Consider the following 6370-nt stretch of genomic DNA (forward strand, 5'->3'; position numbering starts at 1 on the left):
CCTGATGCTACCTGTATTAGTCAGATTAGGCCAAGTGATTCTTCAGTGAGAAACTGATCCAAAATCTCACTGGCTTAAACACATAGAAGTTATTTCCCACTCAAGCAAAGACCACCATAGGTCCTGGCAACTCTCTGGGTGACTCCCCATGTGGTGACTCAACTATTCAAGTACTAAATTTAGGTTCACTGCCATCCAGCAGCCAAGCACCCACCCACACCCCAACACTCTGCTCCCAGACTAGCCTCTCTGCCTCATACTGGTACCAAGTGGGAGAGCCTGTGCTTAGGGAAAATATCAGGCCTCACCGGAGACATTCAAGTAAAGTTTAGCTGCTTTTCCAGAACAAAAAGGAAACTCACGCATCAGAAAAAGTGACTGATAAACATACCAAAAAAATATGGCTGCACAAATAACAAACTCTGATCAGATAAAACAGTTCAAGGAATTTCTGGGAACCTACTATAAACTTAAAGAAACATGCTTTTTGGACTGTGTTAAAGATTTCTCTTAAAAGGAGGAGAAGTGATACCTGTTGAGATAACCTATTCAGAACATTACTTACAGAAATATTTTTAAATGATTGAAAGACTATCCATTAAGTTTCAGGAATATCATATTCAGCGGAATGATGCCCTGGTAGCCAAAGCAGGACTCCTGACCAACCACAACAGAAAAGTCCTGACGGATGGACCTTCAACAAAGGACTGCCAACAACTATTGCACTGGAAATGAGGCTTCACTTGATAAAATCCCCCAAAAGCGGTAGCCACCAGGTTAAATTGTTCGTCATGACTGTTTGGCAAATGGAAACTACTGAGAAACAAAGTTGCAATTTACCAGGAATAATCAAAATAGAAAGTGTTATTGTTTAGTTAAAGTTTAGTGCAAAATTTGTTGTGGTCTTAAGATTCAGCAGCTTGGCCACTTGATTAGAAAAATAAACCATTATTTCTTCAATTGTGGCTATTTTTAAAGCAAAATATGTGTTCAATCATGTATAGCAAAGAAAAAAAGTTTTATTACTATGTGAAATAAATGGAAATATCACCGAGTAGTTGTTTATACCATATAGTATCATAGCATTCTGACCAGTCTGTGGACACCTTGAAATGTTTTTCAATAGGAATTATCCTCCAGATATTCCTGTTCATTTATATTTGCCTCAAATTGATGGTAAATACATAAAACAGTTACTTGCTTTAAAAGAAAAATAATTCAGGCTGCTTTCACACTGTGGTTATCTCACCATGTGGCCTCCTTCGTGATTGCTACGACAAGAGAACAGAATGGAAGGACTGTGTTTGCTTTTCCACTGCCACACATCACTCCCATTCATATTTACTTGGCCAGAGCTGTCATATGGCTCTGCTTAGGTGCAAGCAGACTACGAATTGTAGCCCTGTATGCCCAGGAAGAAAAGGAGAACTGGATATTAGTTTGCACTACTAACTTGTATTTTCTCTAAATATTGAAGTTACTAATACAAACAAAGTAAATATATGGGATATCTTGAGTCCTGACTTCATGCTTAATTGTTACCTTGTATAGGTTAGTTTCATACAGAAAATAAAGACAAATAAAAATTTTTAATTGCAATGGTAATACAATTGACACTTTTCGAGCTTACTTCCTAAATTTAAACAAAACAAAACAAAACAAAACAAAACTTCCCACAGACTACATTGTTTTCATGAGAAAGGAGCTCATTACTCTTTTATGGCAATACTGACTTGTATTTCCAAAAAACCTAGGTTTTAATTATACTGTGATTAAAATCCTTATGTACTTATGTACTTTTAATTTGCAGATTAACTCTAACATATTTCCACCCTCAGGGAAAAATATATATCCCAATGCAATAAGAAGTTTAAAGAAATAATGAATGATAATTTTAGAATCACAGAACTAAAAGGAACTTCAAGAGATGTAACTTTATCAAACATTTACTGAGCCCTTTCTTCCTGTCAGCAATACACACCATCACTGTAATGGGTGATAGTTCAGGAAACACAAAAGTGAATAAGTCCCAGTGTCCCTGCCGGAGAAGCTTACAACGTATAGGAGTAAGAGACATTGAGATGTTCCATGAGATCATAGAAGGAATAAATTCTCCTGACTTGAAGAAGATACATCAGAAAAAGTTAAATGGAAGCAGCCTCAAATGTGGGCTTTGAAAGATTTTGACAGTTAGAGAAGTGGTGAGGGCAAAGGATGGGCATTCTAGTCTAATGAAACATGAATAAACAAAGGAAGGCAGACGCATTCTGAGAACCACAAGAAGGCCGTCTACGTCTTCTAAGCAAAGAGTCAATGTGTTCCTCTAATGGATGCAAGGAAAAAGTTTTTCTCAACCAAGAGAACTATGTTCTAGTGTTACAATTAGGAGTGAGACGCTTTAGACCCTACCCTCAAGAAATTTAAGATGTAAAAGTACATGATATGATCAAAGAAATATTGGAAATGACTTTGGTGGGCCTTGTAGCTGATATCACATTTGGGCCTCAGTCATGGAGAGTGCTGAATACCAGAGTAAGGGCTTTACTCTACACGCCGGGAAAGGCCGTTACAAGTTCCTGAGAATGGCGTGAAGTGACTAGATTTCTGTAACATAAGGAAGAGTAAGGTTGCAGAAAGAATAATAGAGAGGGAAAGTTTAAAAGCAGGTCATTTGGGGAATTCCCTGGAGGTCCAACGGTGAGGACTCCATGCTTCCACTGCAGGGGCACAGGTTCGATCCCTGGTCGGGCAACTGAAATCCCACATGCCATGCAGCACAGCCAAAAAAAGTAAAATAAAATAAAAATAAAAGCAGGTTATTTTGTTAGTTGGTTATAGATAGGGAGTCATGAAGATCTTCAGCAGAGGCAAGGCAATGACAGTAATAGTGGTTAGGGAAAGGCAAGATGAATTTGATGTTAAATTCTTGCAGACTGATCAGTTGTAAAAATAAGAAAATGAGAGAAGGATTTAAGAACTCCATTCTGATTAATGGGTTCTATCATTTTAGGGAACACATCAAGAGGAACTGTGTAAGAGAGAAGCTGATCAATCTGTTAAGGACATGTGGAATTTTGAATGCTGGTAGTTCTGAGTCCTAGATCCACCATATACTAACTGTTTAACCATGAACAAGTTATTGCCACAACCTCAGAGTGCCTCTGAGGGTTGACTAAGCTAATGAAAGAGCTCCGTACAAGGCCTGGATCCTGGCAAGAGATCAACAGTGTTAGCTGTTTTTAACTTGTCATGACCATCACTGCCATCCACGTGGAGATGCCTAAAAAAGACGGTCGGGAATCAGTGCTCACTAGACAGATGAGGATGTGAAATGGGGATTTACACAAACATAAAGACTAGGATTGAGTATAACAAGAGAGGCGAAGATAGCCAAAGATGGGCGCAGATTAAGGAGACGGTTGAGATCGGAGCTTTCATTTAAGGGATGAGAGGAATAGAAAGGGATGGGGTTCTCTGGGAGACAGGAGCCATTCATCCCAGGCCCGTGATCACTACGTGGCCACACCTGACATGTCCAGGCACAAGGAGGCAACATCATCGGATGCAGATCTTCTCTAACATCATTAAATGTCCCCAACGCTTAAGCCCAATGTTGTTTATCTCACAGGTGTTCAAGACTCAGGACTGCTCTTTATGAATCACAACATCTTTATGAAACCTCTCAATCATCTCATCTAATCTTTTTTTTTTTTTCAGGGAAAGAAATTGAGGCCCCACGTAACTTGCACAAGTCAAATTTCAGTTAATGACAAAGTCTAGACTTAGGGTGTCAAACACAATGCCACAAAGCCTATGGGGGAGTATGTCATTGAACCTAATGATTTAGGAATATGGTAATGCCTTTAAAGAGCTCTCTCCTTCCATCTTCTCAAGGAGCACTTGCATTACTAAGGGTTTCTCAACCTCAGCCCCATTATTAACACTTTGGGCAGAACAACTCTCTGTTGTGGGGGCTGTCATCCTATTGTAGAGCATCCTTTCTACCCACTAGATGCCAGCAGCATTCCGCTCAACGCAGTTGTGACAACCAATAAGCATCTACAGACACTATCACATGTCCTTTGGAGGATAAAATTGCCCCAGGTTGAGAATCATTGTTCTAGCTGATATATGTTAATTTTCTCCATTAAGAAGTGATACACTCATTCAAAGTCCCAGATTTTAAAATACATGCTCAGATGAATAAAATTGGAACTTGTTTCCTTCGGGCTAGTGATCGTAGAAAGAATTTATCTGTCTCCTTCAGGAAAGGAGGAATTAGTGTTTGGGTACCTGAAATCATAATAGCCGTTGTATCAAATACCCATTTCAATGACCCAAATAAGGTCCCAGTAAAATACTTCATTTTAAAAAATCACACGGTTAAAGATGAAATATTGTTTTAGGAAATAAGGGAATAAAGTAAAAATTCATCTACTAGCACTTTACCAAATAAACGTTTAAATATCTAATTTTCTAATCCCTCTACACCTGTTTTTTCCCAAATATGTTTTACAAAATCCTAATTCCAAGAGATAATAATAAGCATTCTGTGGGAAAAGCCTATTGATATTTGACAACTCATTAGAGCCCTACCTTTGTTTACAAGCAATGTAAATCTCCATAAAACATTTACACGGTGAGCTGTTTCTCCATATAATTTAGCTACACAAAGTTTCTGTTTGTTTACAGTTTCTCAAGGGAGCAGTGCTCCTTAGAACACACTGGGAAACACCGCACTAGCCCCACCGCCGCACTAGCTTCTCGGGGCTCTCTGACTGAGCTTTGGAGATGCAAGGATCACGATGTAGAACTTGAAAATGACATAATGCCAGCTAGGCCTGCAGATAAGCTACCGACAATTTGGAGCCATTGTACTGTATTTCTTTCTCTCATGCACACACTAAATTTAATTTCTAATCCAGAAATTGCTATTATACCTGAAAGTATTAGCTGGGTTTGTTTGTTTTTTTCAAACCGGTAAACAGTAGGAATTGATCTTGCCATATTAAGCAAGGAAAAAAGGGCTTATTGGAAATATTCTGCAGGAGTTAGCATTGTGACGGAAGTGCTAAACACCATGGCCACCAAAAGGACAGGAATCAGGGACACCCCAGGGACCTGAGGAATAGTAGTTCAAGGACAGCTGCATTGGCTCCAGCTATCAGATGACCCAATTCCAACCCTCTCCTCTAAGGATCCAAACTTCCAGAAGATGACGCTGATTGTCTTATCTTGGGTCACGTGCCTACTACCTATGCCCCACCCCCTACTGTCATGGGTGAGGTCTCATGCTCTACAGCCTCACCAGAACATCAGAGTGGACGAGGGGCAATTCCCCCAAAACATGGGTGCTGGACAGAAAAATAAGAGACATCCTTCACAGTCACCAGGCAGAAAAAGTAGGCGTATATTTTATTTTGTTCCACTATTCCTATCCCTTCTAACCAGTTCTTTACATTTCTTGCATACAGCACTGAAGCATTCTGAATGGCCAGGCTTTCTTCTTCAGTCACCTTCAGCAGACATGAGAGCCTGTCTTTCAGAGAATTCAAAAAGGTCCTTTTGGGCTGAGTCCTTCTACCACGAAACCTGGCACTATTGATTAATGACTCCCAAGGAAGAATCATTTAGTCTAATTATCAGCTAAGCTTATTCATTCTTAACAGCCGCCTAAAACACAAGGACAGAAAATTTAAGGCACCGTGAGAAGGAAGAAGGAGAGTTTAAAGACAAATGTAACAAATCAATTCTTCCCGACCCCTAAATGACCCAAGTAAAGGCATTTAGCATCTGCCCTTTTCCAATCCTCAGGCCTGTTGGCCATAAGTACTTCTAAAATTCTTTTGATAATCATCAATTTCTGTGAAAACAGAGGGGAGTCTGTTTTATGATAATGTTTTTTGATCTCAGACTGTGTTCCTGCCTCTGGGGAAATTCCTTCTACCTGAAAAAATTTTCCTTTGGGCCAGGGTTTTTTAAGTATTTGTCATCAGTATACTTTACCTTGCTAAGCAGAAGTGCAACACGGAAGTTAGATCGTTAGACAATTTTTATTTTTATTTTTGAGCCTGTTGAAAAAATCTTTTCTTGGGCAAGTTCTCATTTGGATTTAATCATTTGCATCTTGTCTTTGCTGTAGCAAAAATCTCAATCAATTTTACTGGAAAGAAGAAAAGAAGAAATGCATGATTTCCAACCAAGATTTAAAACTACATTCATATTTCAGTCACCTGTAGTCTAGGGTGAAAGTAAGTTTAACATGATCTTTATTTATTTCTACATTTTATTATGTAGAAAACAGAAATTCAAGTAAGAAATCACATTGCTTGAGAAAGGACAAAATGAGAACAATGGCATTCAACATGTC

General features: G+C 38.9%; 1 pseudogene; it reads left to right on the top strand.

Annotated features, from left to right (window-relative positions):
* The first annotated feature begins 400 nt into the window (after positions 1-400).
* Positions 401-735, top strand: LOC130854231 (mitochondrial import inner membrane translocase subunit Tim9-like; annotated as a pseudogene).
* The last annotated feature ends 5635 nt before the right edge of the window (positions 736-6370 follow it).

The sequence above is a fragment of the Hippopotamus amphibius genome, chromosome 5, assembly GCF_030028045.1.
Source record: "Hippopotamus amphibius kiboko isolate mHipAmp2 chromosome 5, mHipAmp2.hap2, whole genome shotgun sequence".
Taxonomy (NCBI): Eukaryota; Metazoa; Chordata; class Mammalia; order Artiodactyla; family Hippopotamidae; genus Hippopotamus; species Hippopotamus amphibius.